This window comes from Rhinolophus sinicus, chromosome 16 (genome assembly GCF_057876585.1).
Source record: "Rhinolophus sinicus isolate RSI-liver-muscle chromosome 16, RSI-T2T, whole genome shotgun sequence".
In the NCBI taxonomy this organism is placed as follows: domain Eukaryota; kingdom Metazoa; phylum Chordata; class Mammalia; order Chiroptera; family Rhinolophidae; genus Rhinolophus; species Rhinolophus sinicus.
In genome coordinates, this window is record NC_142516.1 from 3753053 (window position 1) to 3772570 (window position 19518).

General features: G+C 48.0%; 1 protein-coding gene and 1 long non-coding RNA gene across 2 annotated transcripts in view; one reads left to right on the forward strand and one right to left on the reverse strand.

Annotated features, from left to right (window-relative positions):
* LOC148754936 (uncharacterized) overlaps positions 1-19518 on the forward strand; it is a 113845-nt gene that overhangs the window by 82109 nt on the left and 12218 nt on the right. The window lies entirely within an intron of this gene.
* Positions 1-19518, reverse strand: part of CFAP77 (cilia and flagella associated protein 77) — a 119243-nt gene that overhangs the window by 78461 nt on the left and 21264 nt on the right. The gene's annotated exons all lie outside the window — the stretch shown is intronic.

A 19518-nucleotide genomic window follows, 5' to 3' on the forward strand; every position in this document is an offset into this window, starting at 1 on the left:
ATCGTTCATCGGCCGGTCCCAGGAAGAGCCCAGGGGAGCAGTTCTACCTTTGCTAAACCAATATCCCCCACGACAACTCCATGCGGTCTTCCCTGTGCGGTCCCGGCAGAATAAATCCTCTGTTGCTCTTTGCTGAATGATCATGGAGACATGATTAAAGCTCTAGATTTATAGCTTCTTCGGGCTGGAGAAATCAAGCCACTGCCTCTGCTAGAGCCTGCCCCCTGTGGCTGCTGGGGACAAGGGGGCAGGGAAATGAGAGCTGTCCCCAAGCCAGGGGGAAGGATGCTAAAGCAAATGCAATTAACATGTTAGCCAAATGACAGCAGGTACCACTGGGATGGATGGTCTACCTCATCCTGCCCTTAGGGAGAGAGACAGGCAAAAGTGCTCCCTGGAACCCAGGCACAGCCTCGGCCACACATCTCATCCAATGTGTGGCTTTTGTGTAACAGCTGGCCCTTTGCTCAAGTTCCCACTCACGTGTGCTATCTGTAAGCATCCCCACCTTGCATACAGTTACTTTATAAGTGGGTGTGGCCTGTGTATCCGAGAGATTCCTACGTCCGGAAGTGAAGATTTCTGTGGAGACCAGAGGATGTGTGTTGGGTTATCACTGCTACTGTTTTAAGGACCCAGCCTTCATCCAGCACTTTACCGCATGCCAGGCCCTGGGAAGAGAACTTTGTCTGTGAATCCTCATGCTTTTTTAAAATTAACTTTTTCAGTGAGGTGAAAATTACATAAAATTGGCCATTTTCAAGAGTAAAGCTCAGTGGCATTTAGTGCATTCACAATGTTGTACGACTACCTCTGCTGGTGCCAAAACCTTTTCACCACCCCAAAGGAAGTCTGTACCCCTAAGCACTTACTCCCCGTCTCCCATCCCCCAGCCCTAGGCAAACATCGATCTACTTTCAGTCTCCATGGGTTTACCTATTCTAGAAATTTCGGATCAATGGAATCATACAATGTGTGGCCTTTCCGTCTGGCTTCTTTCACTCAGCGTACTGTTTTTGAGGTTCACCCACACTGTAGTGTGTGTTGATCCCTCATTATTTTTGTGGCTGTGTAATATCCCATTGTCTGGCTATACAACATGTGTGTATCCATTCATCCGTTGATGGATGTTCACACATTTTTGAAGTGGTGCTATTATCATTTCTATTCTACAGAGGAGGCAATGGGGGTTTTGGGAGGTCAGGCCACTTATCCGAGGTCCCATGACTTAGAAAGTAGAGGGGCAAGCGTGTGGCCAGGTGGTCCGACCATTGAGCTGCCCAGGAACTAGGAGGGGGACGGCTGGGGCAAGGGTGACAGCAAGGGGAGAGATGCAGCAAATGGGTCTGGTGACTTTTCTGTAGCATCTCCCTCTAGCAAGTCCAGACAAACTCTTCAGTTAACTCTACAGAGGCTGGTCAGTAAATCCTACTGCTCATAAAGCCCTGTGGTGTATGGTGCATTGGGACTGGATGAAATTCCTAGACCTGAAATTCAGGAGCAGTTTCTGGAAGATCTTCAACAAGCACACACACCCCACCCATCTATCCATCATCCATCCATCCATCCATCCTTCATCCATTCGTCCATCATCCATTCATCCATCTATCCATCTGTGCCGGATTAGATGCATGGGGATAAATTAGTCACAGTTTATCCAGATTGTCTTTTAATTTTAACCCCAAGGAAAGTAACAATTTGATAACCCACAGTCTGGCCTGGTTATCAAATCTGTGAGTGTCTTCACCCCTCGTAGTGTTCAGGCCACACAGTGTGACTTTAAAAGGATTCAATCATTTCATGATTTCCCCCCATCCTGCCTGTACACACCTCCCTTGTTTTACTGCTAGCCTACAGGAGAGAGCAGCTGCTAGGCGTAAAAAAGACATAGCCAAAAGAAGGTTTTCCTCTCTGAGTTTTCCCAAGTATGTGTCTACATCTGTGCTGCCTAAGACGGCAGCCACAAGTCACAAGTGCTATTTAGACTTAAGGGAATTAAAAATCATTTAGAATTGAGTCTTCAGTTGCGCCAGTCAGATTTCCAGTGTTCAGGAACCCCACGTGGGAAGTGGTGATTTCACTGGACAGAGCAGAGACCCAATGCTTCCATCCCGGCAGAAAGTTCTGTTGGACAGCGCTGGTCTACACAATGCCCATTCCGGGGGAATTGTCTCCGTTTCACCCTGGCCTGTGTAGACCTGACCTATGATGGGGAATAAACATTTTCTTCTGCCGAGTAAAGGTCGTTGTTAGAATTAATATTTGCCTTCAGAGGGAAGACCGAGTGGATCCATAAGGCATTGCCGGGAAAGTTCAGCTGAGAAGCCTGATGTGGAGGAAGGAAGTGGGCGAGACAGGATCAGCTGCGCCCTCCACGTCCCCTGCCAGCGAGACGGAGGTGGCGAGAGGCCCGCGGTAAGGACGGGATCAAAGCCCCCGCGAACCCGCCGCAGCTGTGAGCAGCACTTCCGAGTGACGAGGGGCCGCCCGGGTCGCTGCACACGCGCGCCTCTCTCCGGGATAACAGGCTCCGTCTTCATGTTCTGATTTAAGGCCTGGCAGAATTTTCATTGCTTCGCCATGGATCTCACACGCACAGCTGGCTGCTCTGAGCCGGGAGGAAACCGACGCCTCCCTCCCAGTGCTTCTGTGGGGCTCCCAGCTACCGAGAAAATGGGATCATACAAGGCAACCAGGGAGGCCCCGGCCTTGGGGCTGTTACACCCCTTACGGTGCCTGAGCCAGAGTGCGCTGGGCCTGATGACCAGGAACGCCGGGTTCCGCACGTGGGATGCACAGACCGGGTTAAGGAAGGAAAAAGAGGTGTTTTAGGAGCCGGTTTTCTCCGAGGTGGAATCCATAGAAAAACATGCCCACTTCCTTCTACTCCTGTCCTGCGTTTGCGTCTTGCTTCCTTTTCTCGCTCTGCTTCCTTGAGAGCAAGCAGCGGCAGTTTGTTTTCCACTGCCGGAGAAGGCTTGAAATATTACAGAGGTGGCGTGTGGAACGCTCCCTGCGGCCCTGCCCCGATGGCACTTGAGCGACATAAAAAGCAAATATCATCAGTAACCCGTCGCTGGAACCCAGCAACACACCGCGAGTTTTCCTCCCTGCCGGGGCTGTTAGCGGCGATGTATTTCTCCCTGCACTAAGCACCACCTTTCCCAAGGTTGCATTACAATGATTTATAAACCCCATTTCTAGGGGAAACGAATAGATCAAAGCGAGGAGAAAGAAAGCGAGACGCCAGCAGCTGGAGGAAGATATTGAAGCATGAAACAAAAACACAAATGAAAAACTAGGCAGTGACACAACTGAGCTATTCCTCGCTGCACTTTTATCAGAGAAAAATAATAGCAAAATCTCAATTTTGGTCCTTTCGTTTGTTTGTTTCCTTTATCAGATGCGGTGTCCTGTCAGTTACTAGGGCTTAGCTGTGTGTGGGCATGCGTGACAATGGGGTCACCCAGGATGGCACAGGGCAGAGGGCTCTGCCACAGAGATGCTCAAACCTCAGCCGCGTCCTCTCCTTCCTCACCTTCAGGGGGTGACCCGATTTAGGGGCTCAGTGGGCACCTGAGTAAATAAGAGGGATTGCCCTTAGTCGCCTTCTCAATGGGGGCTGCCCAGCGGTGCCATATGCTCAAGGCACGACCTCTTAAAAATCCCCGGCTGGGTCAGAGGCCTCTTCCCAGCATCTCCCAGTCAGTTGTTACCCAAATTGAATCGTTTCTTTGACCTGCTGTTTTCCATGAAGCCCAGAGGAAGAAGAAACAGACTGGAGGCCCCAGGTGCCGAGCAGGACCCCCGGGAAGGATGCCTCCCTGGAAATCTTAAGTTGATTTTGGCCCCTGCGTTCCAGTCCATCAGTGTGAATGTAAAGACCACTCAAGAGCCAGTGCTCTGCGCACACGGCGGGTTTAAGACACGGTCCCTGATGAATTATTTTTAGAAGCTTTGGCTGAACATGTTTCTGGAGTCTGACTGGGTGCTCAGGAGTGGTACTGAGGGGAGACCCTAGGGAAAGTCAGGCTGAGCGGGCTGGCAGAGGAACAGGCATGCGTGCTGGGCAGGGGGCAGCGCACAGCAGGCTGGGACAGGGCCGGAGGCCTGGAGGACGCGCCCTTTGAAATGGGTCTTGATGGAACTACTCTGGACGGCGTCCCGCCTTAGTCATCCGCTCAGAGCAGCCTTCTGCCCCAGCCCAGCTGTTTACCACACAAGAAATGCTATTTTTCAATTACTCATTTATTGTCTCTTTCCCCCTTTAGAATGTAAGAATAAGAAAGGCACCTTATCTATGTTTCATCCACCACTTTTTCCCCAGAGCCTAAGATGGTGCCTGACACTTAGTAGGTGCTTCATAAAAAGGCAGTGACTGACTGACTGACTGACTGACTGACTGAATGAATGAATTAATGAATGCCAGGCACAGCCCTCACACTTTCTCATTTAATCCCCACAGTAATGCCACCAGGTCTGTGTTTATCCCCATTTTACAGATGGGAAAACCAAGAGCAGTTAGATAACTTGTTCAAGGTTACACAGCTAGTCGGTGGCTAAGGTGGGATAAGAACTCGGGTGTGTAGCCCAAAGCCCACATTCTGGCACCACATTCCATGGCCTCCCCAAACCTTAAAGTTAGGACTTACTGCTTTTCATTGACAACCGTGTCCTGTTGGGGGCTGAGTGGAGAGAAATGGGGTGGGGTTATTTCATTCTTTAAGTGAGAACCCCATGCATAGCAAAGTATGAGTGGGTCCTGCTGCAATGACATATGCCGGAAACAAGGTTCCATCCATCCCTAATAAGGCCTAAGAAAGGTCCAGATAGAATCTGCAAGTAGAATGCAGGGGCCGCCTGCTCCCACCCGAGACGTTGCTGAGCAGTGTCACGGACTGGAGTTCTTCCTGCAGGCTAATTTTCAGGCTTCTCTTTTAAAGGCCAACCCAACAAAACAAAATCTGTATGGGGCTGTAACCAGGGAACAATGTGCATAGAGTGTCATGACATTGTGTGTCCTCGGTCCGGGTGGCCCTGGGATGCACCACTCTGACTGAAGGGGACTTTGAAAGAAGGGCCTTGGCGTGTGGCATGGATGGAAGAGCTGGCTTGAGTCACGGGTTGAGTGAGGTCAGCAGGTTGCCCTCGGTCCCTGGTGTACCTGGCGTGTCCACCCTGCAGGCCTTGTCCCTCCAATGCCAGAGGCATTAGGGATACGTCTACTTTCTTAGAAGCCAATTTACCAGTCGCACAGTTCAGAGTGCTAATTTGCTTTCCACAAGGAGTATTCACTTCTAAAAAAAGGATTCCCCACGCGGGTCCGTTCAGTAAGTGTAAAAAAAGGTGGTATGTGGAGTGCTTCTCCACAACACACCTACCACTGAGCATGTGTGGAGACTGATCCCAGCAGCTATACCCTTCCACTGCAGGCAGAAGCCCCAGTGACATCTGAACACTTCTGATGGAAAAAGAGGCTTAATTTCACTTGATTCACGTGGGGAAGAAAAACCAAAGTTTCAGCCGAAAAGTTGAAAGATACCAAACTGACTTACACCGGTTGTTTAATATTTTAGAAAGCCCTCAGGTTCCTGGGATGACAAGCCATGCACTGTGTTTTCCACCTGATCTGATTTTTAAATAGATTTTTACAAACCTCCTGAAAATTGGAGTTTATAATTGAAATACTGATAAACTCCTTCCCATAAAGAAGGTACTACACGCTGCAGTAATAAGTAGGAAATAGGCAAAAAATAATAAGAATGCTTTTCACTGCTTAGCCAGGAAAAACAATGGCAGAGTTTATTGCTTACAAAACACTGCTGCTTTTCCTCAAATTGGATAGGAAAAATGAACCCCGAGAAATTATGATGCCCCTAAATTCCAAAGAATGTACATCAATTATTGGGGGTGCTACCATCATCCTTCTGGCAGCCTACTTATTAGGACCATAATTTATTATTATTATGCTTTGGTGCAAATATGCAGGCTGGTAAAATTCAAATCTATTAAAACAAACGTCCTCCTTTCTCTGAATCAGTAAGGGACAACATTCCGAAAGGAAGAATTGTAAATTAGAAAGCAAATGGTTCTTATCTGCTCAGAAATCGGAGACCAAAAGATAAGTGAAGGCGAAGAGATGCATGATGAGCCAGGCTTTCTGAATCTTACCCCAGAACCCAGAAATTGCTACAAAAATGGGCAGCAAGGGATAGAACTGGGGATCGTCGTCCAGTGCCCTTGGCCCCAACCTCCAGACTGAAGCCCTTTTTATGGAGCTGTTCCAGTTATTTTAAAAAATGAATCAGCTTCAATTTTAACCAATATTGAGATACATTTCCTTCTTCAAGTGATATGGATTATATTGGCTTTTTAAAAAAAGCTGAATGTTGGATTTGGGAAGGATTTTAGGAATCATTGAGTTTCTCTCCCTTCCTCTTACAGAGGAGGAAACTGAGACTGTCCCCGGCACCCAGGAGAGAGTCTGAGCTAAGAGTCATGCCAGTGGCTCGGTCATCCAGCCTTACCGCTCTGCTACTGGGCAAAAGAAAAGCCAAGTTGGGGTCAACTGAGCACACACCGTGAATCTGACATGACGGCATCAAGTGTTTTTCAGATATTTTCTTGTTAGAAATGGAACTTCCTCTTAGAGTGAAAAAATTTGAGAGTCAGAAAGGGCCCCGAGGGCATCTGGTCTACGCTGCCACTCAGGCTCAATAAACGTCCCTTGTGAGGTGGATGGCTCCCCAGGCTGGTGTTTCATTCCCGCAAGGGGGCACCCCTGCTGCATGAGGCCGCCCGTCCTGTTGACCCATACGTCACAGCCCTGGCCATCTCTTTATAGACAACTGAGTTGGCCTTCCTGGAGCTTCCACCAGGGTCCTAGGCCCCACCCAGTCTTACTTAGTTGCCTGGCCCGGACCTGACACCTAGTGGGGACCTAATGTTGGTGACAGTTAAATAATTCTTCCTTCTGGAACAATACAGAAAAGCCACCTCTGGTCCAATGAACACTTCTTCAAAGCCTTGAAAATCATTATCGATTCAACCTTGGCCCCTTCTGCTCTTTCGACGGGTCCTCCCATGGATTCTGGGCTGCTCAGCAGCCTGCCCCTCTTCTCCATGCCCACCATACCCCAGGTGACCAGACTGAGCCCAGGTGCCCTCTGCAGGGAAGGAGGCCAGGCAACAGGTAGAGCCTGCTCGTAACGCCAGTGCCCACGTGGCTGCTGTAGGATGATGCTTATGAACAAGCTCAACTTTCCCTCGGGCTCCCAAGAAGGCAGTGCCAGTGCTCTGGGCCAGGTGTGAGCTGCGGAAGAGCTCTCCCTGCCAGGGCCCCTACCCTACAAGCTCACACCATCCTAGAGGAGAGGACCCAACATGGTGACCAGCCCTGCAGACAGCAGAGGGAGTCCTAACTCTGAAATGGGAGAGTGGTGGGAACTGTTGAATTTTTGGAAGATCCTGGTGACTCTGTGATGAGAACAGAGTGGAGGAGGCTAGAGCAAGTAGGGAGATGCCAGATAGCAGGCATCTGGGGAGCAAGCAAGGATGGCCTTGAACTTAAGGGGAGTGGTAGGGATAAAGAGATGGATAAAGCGTCTTCAAGAGTATCATGCAATGAGGAGAGAAGTACAGAGTGGGGTTGCAGTGTGGATGCTGGGTGGCTGACTAGGCACATTGACTAGTTTAAATGAGTGCTACCCACAGGTGCTCACCTCACAGCGCAGGGCATACAAATCGTATCTCCACAAAGCCATGAATCACCAAATATTACAGGCCTTCAGGCCTTTCACGGAAGTGTTAAAATCACCAGCACCATAAGACCATATTTTGTGACAGACCCACTGTCTACATCCACAAGTCCAAACAGAATTCATGATCTTTCTGCAGACTTGCTCCCATTCTGGAATTTTCTAGTTTGGTTAGAGCCCCCACCATCGACAAAGTTGTCCAAGGCAAAATCTTGCTATCTACCCTCAAATTCTTTTCCTTGCCCTCCATTCTCAATCAAGTACCTCCTCCTAAAAGCTCTCCAACCCATTCCTTTGTTTCTTCCCCACTGCTGCTGACTTACCTACGACCCACCTTCACCTCTCACCCGAACAACTGCAGCAGCCTCTGCCTGGGTCTCCCTGGGTGAACCTGGAGGTTTACCCCTCCAATCCATTATCACTCTGCAGTCAAGTGGTCTTGCAAAATCCCGGTCTGTTCATGTCATTTCCCGCTTACAACCTTTGAAAGCATCACATTGTCTGTAGGGTCAGAGCTAGGATTTCCAGGTGGGCACTGTGGTATAACGGTTAAGGGCACGGCATGTACGGCCAGATGGCCAGGCTTCAAATCTCTGCTCTACTGCTTGCTATGTAATGTAGTCAGGCTGATGAATCAGGCCTCTGTCTCCTCATCTGTAAAAGACATAATATGAGCACCGCTTTCATAGAAGCTTGGTGCCGGGTAGGCAGGATTTAATGGGTGTTAGTTGTAGTCATTATTTTTAACAGTCTCGACCCAGCCATATCCAGCCTATGCCCACATCTTGATGTCACTTCCTGCTCTCCCAGCTTCCCCACTCCCAGGCCCCACCTTTTGGCCCCAGCAAACTGACCTACCTGCAGTTCTCACAGTTTCCCTGATTTCCACATGCCATTTCCTTTACCTGGAATATTCTCCTCACCTCATTTGCCTACGAGCCTCCTAAGCATCCTCCAGAACTCAAGCATCGAAGTTAAAATACTGACACTAGCAAGTGTTGGCGAGAATGTGAAGCAACTGAAACTCTCATGTGAGCATTCTGCTGGTGAAGATGCAAAATGGTGCAGCCACTTTGGAAAACAATGTGATGGAAACTTATCAGGTTAAACATACACTTATTATGTCACCCAGAAATCCCACACCTAGATATGTACTCAAGAGAAATAAAAATATATGCTCACGCAGAAAATGTGTATGTACTATTCATAGGACCCCAGACTGGCAGCAACCCAAGTGTCCATCGACCAGCGGATGGACGGATAAACAAACTGTGGTACATCCATAGAACAGAAAACTACCTGGCAATAAACAAGAATGAAGTATTGGTATGTGCTACAACATGGACGAGGCTCAAATGCATCGTGCTAATGAAAGAAGTCAAACATGGGAGACTACGAACTGTATGGTTCCATTTACATGAACTTCTAGGAGAGGAAGAGCTGTGGTGACAGAAAGCTGTCAGTGGGTGCCTGGATGAGGAAAGGACAGCAAGTGAAAAGGGGCACAGGAAACTTTTCAGGGTGAGGAAACTGTCCTGGATCTAGACTGTGATGGAGGAGGTTACATGATTTTACACAATTACCGGAATTCACCAACACTGCTTAAAATGGGTGAATTTTATTGTGTGAAAGTCATACCTTAATAAACAAGAAAGAGAGGAAAAAGTTAAAACCAACCTCCAGGCTGGCCCCCTCTGTAAAGCCTTCTCTGACTGCCCCCTCCAGCTGCCTTGTCCTGGTCATGTCCCAATTGTTGGATTTTCCCCACGACCTTGGTGTTATGTCAGACGGGTCTACCTGCCAATCAGCCAAGAGGTGGGGGCCTGGGCTCCTTCATTCATCTCTGCTCCCCGCACCGTGCAGTCAGGAGCCGTCGCTCATGGGGCACTTCCGTGTTCTAAGAACTCTGCCAAGTGCTGACTTACACGTCCTCGTGTGGGCCTCACAACAAGCCGGGGAGGTAGGAATGACTGTCCCAGTGTTACAAAAAATGGAGTCTCAGAGAAGTTGAATAAATACCTACCAACATCAGACAGCTAAAGGTGGTGGCGCTGAGCTTCAAAGCCAGGTCTGTCTGTGTGCCTGTCTGTCTGAGTTAGGGCTGTGCCTTAAACACGACGTTATACTACCCGATGCAACACTTGAGAGTGAGGAAGCCATCAGAATGACGTATTTTACTGACTCTAATGGAATGAACAAGCCATTCCATTCCTCCCCTGCTCTGTCTTCCCAGGGTCATGCAGCCAAAGTGTTGTGATGTATATTTGTGTGTGCATGTGTGTGTGTGTGTGTATGTGTTCTTGATACACTAAAATCTGAGCTTATTTCCCTGTCTTCGTTTCTGAATTAAACCTTTTGCTAAATTAGCCCTCCGCCCAGGAGACCGGTATTACCTTGCAAACAGCTAGCACCTCCAAATTGTGGTCTAATTAAGCCACACTCCCAAACAAAGCACATAACAGTGTCACCACATTGACAATGGCGGTGTCCCCTGGCAGCCCCTCCCTGCGTAATGCAGCGGCTGGCTGTAAAACGCATAATCCTCTGCCGTGGAAATTGTCCCCCTAAGCAGGTCTTTTCCTTCGGCGGATAGCCTTTGAACGTTGTTCGGTTTTATTAAGAAATATTCTAGGGCTGGGTACAGAAGGGAAGGAGCAGGTCGATTCTTTAATCAGCCAAATTTTCTGCTGTGTTCCACCTTTGAGTGTTCTAGAAATCCTCTGTTCCCACACGTCCCTGTGCCGGGTTCTTGAAGGCCCTGCGCTCGCTGCCATCAGCAGTTCAGTGCACACTGACAGGACTGTGAGTGTGGAACCCACAGAGGGAGGGCTGACCTGCGTGGACCGCAGGAGACACCCTGCTTTGTTGTGGGGTGGAGGGGAGAGGCCACACTCCAGAGAGCAGGAGTGAGGACCATGTCCCTCTGGGGAGTGGAGACAAAGCCCCTGGGCAGCTTTGCAGGGGGACCTGCTTTACACTTCTCTGGGGCCTACTTTCAATTATTTGCTAGGATTGAAATGGAACCAGAATTAGAATAATATGGCTTTTTTTTTTCCCCCTCGGGAGGGGTCCCCTGAAATAGAAAATGATCAATTACTTTGACCTAGTTCACTCTCTGCAGCCCCCAAAACAGGCAGGTGCTAATTGACAGTTAGAGGTGTGCCACCTCCAGCTGTACTCTGCATCAGGTTTCACTCATTAGTTGATTTTTCAGGGGGGAAAAAACACAAACTGCAGAAGCAGTGGCAGAGTGTGCGTTCTGGAGAGTCAGCCTCCGGTTTGAATCCTGGCTCCCCACTTTACTGACTCTACGACTTTGGGGTAAAGTCATCCAACCTCCTTAGCCTCCGTTTTCTCCTCTGTACAATGGGAGAACTCAGTCCTCTCTCAGGAGGCTGCTGGGAGGATTAGCTAGAATGAGACAACGTCAATACATTGCTTAGCATGCTCTCTGACCCAAGCAGAGCCCTCAGTAAACTGCAGCGTAATCTCCATTCCATCTCTAATTGTAAGAGGTAAGAATGCAGCAGCCATGCTCACGTAGCCACTGCATACGTACGTGAGCCTCCAAGGCATGTTTACGAGGCTGAGCCAGTGGTGACAACAGGGACCACAGGAGGCCCAACTCTTCCTGGGATTTTCTGACCAAGTCTCCTACTTAGAATTCAACCCTCCAATGCAAAGGCTACCGAAGAAAGGAATGAACTTGAGGAATGAACAAAAGAGGGGGGAAGGGCTTATTAGTTCTGAAATCAAGGCAAGCGTCTTCCCCCCTCCACTACCTGCCCCTCTCAAATTTTCTGGTAAGGAATTGACTACTGATGACATATCTTCTTATCCTCACTCTCTCTGGCATGTCACCCTACGATGACCAGGACACCAGGAGGACACACAGGTCTGCCTCCTTCAGTCATCAGGACAACTGCACAATTTGGTGCCTGTTGGAGCGGCCCACGGGCAGCCGGCATGAGAATCTCCAAAATGCAGATTCCTAGACCCCGTTCTGAGTCAGACTCTCCAGATATGTGGCCCCGGGAGCCATATTTTTGACAGGCTCCCCAGGTAGTTGAGAGAAGTGTGAGAAGCATTGTAAGATGTCTCTCCTGCTTCCTTGGAGCTGGTGTTTCCGTGGTGAAGATGGAAAGTGGGGCCACCCGTGCCTGGAAAACTCAGAGACCCAAAGCAGAGGGCAGCCCCTTGGGCTCCAGTCCTCTGTGGTGGCTACTCCCTGGGGCTGCTGCAGCTGACTCCTTAATAGCCTAGGTTTTCAGGAAGCTCTTCTCAACCTGTTTTCCATACTGAAATAGCTGACAAGTCAAGTTCACGTGTTTTCACGGTGTCTAGGAGCAAACCCAGAGTTTGAGGAAAGTCCCCACCACGATCATTTGTCAGACGATTAAATCAGAACGGTCCTTGGTAATTGGCACTGCTGAGTAAGGGCCAACAGTATGTGCCTGGGTTCAGATGGTGGAGAGTGGTGCCCAATGCCCCCAGCCCAGCCTGAAACCCCCTTCCCCAAAAGAGCGTTCAGAGAACGCAAGGGTGAGATGAACAAGATGAAACAAATGCTCTTATTAGTTTTGTTGCTTCAAAGTCAATCGCCTGCTCACCTCTGTTCTTAGCGGCACCATCACAACAGCCAAAAGGTGGAAGCAACCCTAGCATCCATCAATCGATAAACAAATAAACAAAATGTGGTTCATCCATCCAATGCAATATTATTCAGCCCTAGAAAGGAATGAAGTTCTAACACTTATGACAACCTTGAGGACATGATGCTGAGTGAAATAAGCCAGACACAACAGGACAATAATACTGCATGACTCCACTTACACGAGGCACTTAGAATAGTCCATCCATATAAACGGGAAGTAGAATGGTGGGTGCCAGAGGCAGGGGGAGGGGAGCTGTTGTTTAATGGGGACAGAGTTTCAGTTTGGGATGAAGAAGAAATCCTGGAGATGGACGGACGGTGGAGACGGTGGCACAACAGTGTGAATGTACTTAATGGTACAGAACTGTATCCTTAAAATGGTGAAGACGGCAAATTTTATGTTACATGCATTTCATCATGATTCTTAAAATTTTTCCAAGGACAAAAAGGAAATAACCTGCAAGGGACTGTATTTTACCAGTAGCAACAAATGATTCGCAGCACAGCTCACGATGGATCCAAACATGGCATCATTTCAGGAGGCCACAGTCAAGACCGCAGGACTCAGACCACCTTCCTGCCTCTCTCGAACCTGACCCTGAACCCCTCCCAAACCTGCAGCACGCAGGAGGGGGACCTCCATCCCGGAGGACAAACTGGCGTGGATGTGTTGAGTGTGTGTGCTGCTTCTTCATTTCTCGCTCGTTCCTCTTTCCTGGCACATATCCAACCCATAATTAGGCAGATTCTCAAAGGAGAGAGAAGACTTCCTGCCCAAATGACAAGCTGTGGATTATGCAGCTATCTTTCCAGATGTGGCATTTGTCTTCCTGGCAAGGCTGCAGGTGGCTCTAGGTTTACTCGGGGAAAGCTCCACCTGAGCGCCTTATCCTCACAAATACCTTCTTCCGTTGCTTCTGCTTCTGCCCAGAGCTTTCATTTTCAAGACTTCCCTGAGCTGCAAGACCCCCTCTTGGTAGGAAATGGGGAGGGGGAGGGGAAGGGCCCAGGCAGAGCCCTTTATCCTGGTGGCTGCTCAGCTCTCATCAGGGAGTGTCCAAGCAGCTGAACAGGTAGGCCACTGTCATCTACCCAGAGCCCAGCACAGAGCTGACAATAAATGGCTGTTGGACGAACTCAGTGTTGATTGAATAAAATGGAAAAGTGGCCCCGAACTACCAATGATTTCATGCAGTGTTGTAGGCTCAACATGCATGCTTTGCAGACCCTAATAAGTGATCTTAAAGCGCCAGTCTACCGTTCCAGTGTGTCCAGGGGCTCCTTGCATGTAACCTGGAGTCCTGCTTTCAAGGTAACGCTCTGATTTTGCCTTGCAGACCAAATAAGCACCAACAACTGACCTTTTGATAATGTAGAAATCCAAAATGAGCACTGTGGCCTCAAGAAGCTCACCAAGGTGGTCTGGTTCACATGAGAGAGACACAGACCAATTTTAAACTGAGAGCTTTCTTTTAGATGAGCACGAATGTCCATTGGTGAATAAATGAGTAAATAAATCGTGGTACATACATACAATGGACTAATATCAGCCATAAAAACAAACGAAGTACTGATATATGCTGCAACGTAGATGAACTTCAAAAACATTATGGTAACCAAAGGAAGCCAGACACAAAAGATCACACATTCTATCATTTGTTTTACATGAACGATCCAGAATAGGCAAATCCACAGAGACAGAAAACAGACGAAAGAAGCGGGAGATGGGGGAAAGGGGAACGGGGAGTGATCATTTAGTGGGTCCAGGGGTGACGAAAAGTTTGAAAACTGGAGAGAGGTGGCGGCTACACAGCACTGGGAGTCCACTTAATGCCACTGAACTGAATACTTTAAGTGGTTAATTGTTACGTGGACTGTGCCTCAATGAAAAAAATGAAATAAAAATCCGAGTACCAAATAACCTATTAGTTTATGAGACTGTGCAAAATGATGCAGCACAAATGATAACACAGCTGTGTTTTTTCTCATTTGGATAAGCTTTGCCACGCAGTTCCAGTGAGATGCAAATGCCATCCTGTCCAGGTCAGGGCAGTTTCCGGTTCCAACCCAATTTTGATTCCTCGTTCCATGTCTGGCTCCCCCCTGGCTTGCAAGCTCCCCAAGGGCAGGTGGAGTTTTTTCTGTCTTGCTCCCTGTATTCTTCGTACCTAGGTTGGCTCTTGGCATTTAGTAAATGCCACATAAATGTGTGCTGAATAAGTGAATGACACCAGCAACCAAGTGTCACTTAGCCTGGGTGAAAGGTGGCCGGTGCTCTAGGCCATCCCTTCTCAGCCTGGAATGCGCACAGAAGGCTGGGACCTTGTTAAAATGGAGATTCTGGTTCAGTAGTCTTGGGTTGCACACTGAGATTTGGCATTTCCAACAAGCACGCAGGAACGTGGGTGCTTCAGTCCACCAGCCACCTTGGAGCAGCAAGAGTCCAGGCATGCCAGACCCCAAGCCTTGCCACTGGTGAAAGAGTGGGATTTCTGCGTCAAATACCGGGGATATTTGTCTCCCCAGATCGCACCGCTCACTCAAGGAGCCTAAGCGCTTCCTGCTTACCCTGGGGAAGATGATTAAGGCAATTGGCAACTTTCTCCCGTGATTCCAAGGGAGGCTGTCATTTCAAGGAAAGGACATCCACTCCAATTCGGAACACTCAGTTTTCGATGTTTTCTTGTGTGTGTCGGGGAGAAGGGGAGGGGGAGTCTGTGGCCCCCAAAAGAAACAGGCTGTTCTTCTGCCTTTGTGTTCCCAAGCATGTAAACTCAGTTTGAATCACAGCTAATAAACAGGTCATCTTGTACTTCCAAAATAAAAACATGCCGCATTTCAGTGGAATCGCAACTGTACATTAAAAAGCTGTCAACTTCACTACAATTCCCCTGAACCTTGCTCTGCAGAAAGCTACCTTGTCACTCAGAGTCGAATGCAGTTTTACTGAAATATCTCCTTGTCTGCGTAAATAATGAGTAGAATTGCCTGAGAATATCTGGCCCCAGCCTCCTCTTCCCCTACCCTAAAAGAAACATATGCAAATGGCAGATTTATGGGGTGAGCTTCTCAACACTTCATTTTGAAAACAAAGGCAGGAGGTCCCACCAACCCTGGTGTTATGCATTTAAGATGCAGAGGGGAGTGTGGGGGGTAAAGGGCAAGGAGAGAAGGGTGCTGGTGATGAAAACACTGGTCTGTGTAAGCTTCAAACCAAGGAGGCTGGACTGTCACTCAACAGCTATTTTGGGAACACACACAGGTTGCATCAGAAAGTTCCATATATGGAAGATATTTGCTGGAGAAAGATGGCCCAGACCGGAAGGTGTTTGTGTAAAACCGGGCAGCCCACACAGCCTGCAGTGTTCAAAACCTAGGTTCAAAACCACTCCACTGCCTACCGTTTGTGGGATCTCAGTCCCTTCACCTCTCTGAGCCTCAGGTTCCCTGACCCTCAAATGATGATAACGACGACAGCCTCACAGGGTGGTAGCAAATGAGGTGATGATTGCAAAGATACTCTGTAAACCCCCAAGTATGATCTAGATGCTGGTCAATGGAAATCCAGGCGTGGGCTCTGGCATCAGCCCACCTGAGGTTTGAATCTTGGCTCCACCACTCACTAGCTGTGTGACTTCAGGCAAGTTTATACACCTCTCTGGGCCTCAGTTGCCACATCTGTAAAATGGGGGTGGCAGTAGTCCCAACACCTGTGGGGTTGTTGTGAGGATTTGATCTGAGAATGCGTGTTTAACCTAGTGCTTAGCCATAGAAAGGACTCAGTAAATGGGAGCCGTTATTGTTGTTATTGTTGCTGCTACTGCTGCTGGCATTCCTCATTGAACGATGATGATGATGGTGATGATGGTGATGATGGTGATGATGGTGATGGTGATGGTGATGGTGGTGATGGTGATGATGGTGATGATGGTGGTGGTGATGGTGATGATGGTGGTGGTGATGATGGTGATGGTGATGGTGATGATGATGGTGATGATGATGGTGGTGATGATGATGATGATGGTGATGATGGTGGTGGTGATGGTGATGATGGTGATGGTGATGATGATGGTGATGATGATGGTGGTGATGGTGATGGTGATGATGATGGTGATGATGATGGTGGTGATGGTGATGGTGATGATGATGGTGATGATGGTGGTGGTGATGGTGATGATGGTGATGATGGTGGTGGTGATGATGGTGATGGTGATGGTGATGGTGATGGTGATGATGATAGTGGTGATGATGGTGATGATGGTGATGATGGTGGTGGTGATGGTGATGATGGTGATGGTGATGGTGATGATGGTGGTGGTGATGGTGATGGTGGTGATGATGATGGTGGTGATGGTGATGGTGGTGATGGTGGTGGTGATGGTGATGGTGGTGATGATGATGGTGGTGATGGTGATGATGGTGATGATGGTGGTGATGATGGTGATGATGGTGGTGATGGTGGTGATGGTGGTGATGGTGATGATGGTGGTGATGGTGATGATGGTGGTGGTGATGGTGATGGTGATGATGGTGGTGGTGATGATGATGGTGGTGATGATGGTGATGATGGTGGTGATGGTGATATGGTGATTATCCTCATAACAGGATTTTTAAAAAATTGGAGTGGGGGGAAATCATCTAAAATAGTCATTCCCTATATATATTTGTTACTACTTTTCATTTTTCGGAGTTCCCTTCCAGGCCCTGTTCATGGACAAAAATAATTTTTGCAAAACTGTAACCAAACCAGGGGTAGAATCTTGTGTTCTCGCTTCCTCGCACTGATCATTATATCATGAGCATTTTCCCCATCACTTGAATTCTTCATAATCATCGCTTTTAATCACTACAACACTGTAAAATCTCCAACTTTAAATGTAGAATGGTGGAACGGTCATGACCAAAGTCTTTAAATAATTGTATTCTCTTCTGATTGTTCTCTTTATAAAAGTCTCTCTCGTATATCTTCACGCCCTGAAAAGAGGCAGTGGCACAAATTCTTTCTTGAAGCAAGAGTGGGAAACATTCATTTAATTTACTTGGATCAACTGACCAACTCAATTTTATGTGGCCCAACTTTACTATAGCAGGTTGAATGGTGCCCCCACCCAAAAGATATGTCCCCAGAACCTATGAAAGTGATCTCATTTGGAAAATGGTCTTTACAGATGTAATCAAGTGAAGGATCTTGAGATGAGATCATCCTGGATTATCCTGGGCCTTAATTCCAATGACATTCCTTATAAGAAAGATTCCAATTCCTTATGAGAAAGAATAGGAGACACAGACACGACACGAAGCAGAAGACCATGTGACCACGGAGACAGAGATTGGAGTGATTCTGTCACAAGCCAAGGAACACCTGAAACCACCAGAAACTGGAAGATTCAAGGAAGAAGTCTCAAGAATGCCCAAGGCAACATCTGGATTTCAGCCGTCTGGTCTCCAGAGCTAATGTATTTCTGTTGTTTCAAGCCATCCAGTTTATGATAGTTGGTTATGGCAGCCACAGGAAACAAATATGCCTACCAAATCCATAACCAGACTATCCTGTCTTCATTGCCTGGGTTCTCCCTGGGGATGAGCATCTTCTACTGAGGGACGGTGAGCCCGAGAACCACAGTCCGCTTATTGTGAAAATGCCCTTCGGTAACAAAAAACTCAGGCTCGCCAGCATCAAAATCCCACTTGGCAGAATCTACACCAGGTTTAACTCCTTCCTTTTCTCTCTTTCTTTCTTTCTCTCTTTCCTTCCTTCCTTCCTTCCTTCCTTCCTTCCTTCCTTCCTTCCTTCCTTCCTTCCTCTAGTCTAGTGGACAGATGAAATCATTAGCTGAAATCACCAAGTATTTAAAGGGTTGAAATAAGGTGGAGGATTCTAAGGTGCCCTCACGATAGTGAAGGGTCAGATCACACTGGGCTCCATTAAATACCATATTAATTGAATTCTTACCATCTTGGTGAAACCAAACACTGATGGGATCAACGTTAAGTCTGCTTGAGTGCAGTGACCTTGTCTCACCCAAACATCACTCCGTGACTGGCCACCCATCCCAAGGGGCCAAGGCTTTCATAAGCAAACTGGCCTCTTGGATTTGGGGAAGGATACTCTGAAAAAGGATTCAGATTCCTTTCATTTTTATTTGGTGCAAAGCGAGCACAGAGCACAAGCCAACCCTTCTTCCTAGAATATCGTTACTACTGACAACCGGAGATAAAATTTCAGATCACTAGAGATGTGCTTGGTGATAGCGAGTGCTGTGCAGTCCATGATGAATTAAGAAAGGGTCTCCCGGCAAATTTTTGAAACATCTCTCTCTTTCAGAACCCCAAAATGGAAGTTGCAGCATTAAGTAAATAAATAAAATAAGTGGGCAATCTCGCGGTGACATTTTCATTAGCCCGCTCTCTTTCTGTCTCATTAGCCTTCGTGGGGAGAGGAAGGATTGTTTTAATTAGCAGGGTTTGAAGTCTGCTTGGGATGACTCCCCTCCCGCTGTGCCCAGGATTACCCTGTCAGCTTATAAATACAATACAAATCATTACAGCCCACTGACACCACCTCAGAAGGCGACAGAAGAAAGGGGATCCACCCCAGTCCATGTTAAGTGTCTTTGAACAATGTTCTTTCTCTAAGCATTCAAGTAGAATGCAAGCGCATTATTGGGCTTTATCAAACAGCTCCATATCCTCTCACAGAAAAGCCCTTTCTAGTTTGGGGCCAGCCATGTGTTCCCTTTTCCCTTTGGAGCTCCAGGCTGTCCAGGCAGCGCGAGCCTCTGACACAAAGGCCATGCTCCATGGGATGGCGCTTGCAAAGTCCCCATTTGAATTTGCTTGTTAGACGCTCACATCAAAATGCTGACCAGAAACCCCCCAAGCTCCCAGAAGCTTCCTGTGCGGCGCTGTTAGGCACTTGGTTGATACGAATTGTTTTTCAACGACACCTACACACAGATAGTTTGTTTCTCCTCAAGGCCAAATGGCAGACTCGGAGCTTTCACCCACCTGTGCAGAGGGCTATGTCTTCCTTCATGGAGAACACCCTGCCTTTAAATCTTAACATGGAAGTGTCTTAAGATTGAACTGAAAAATAAACCTAGACGT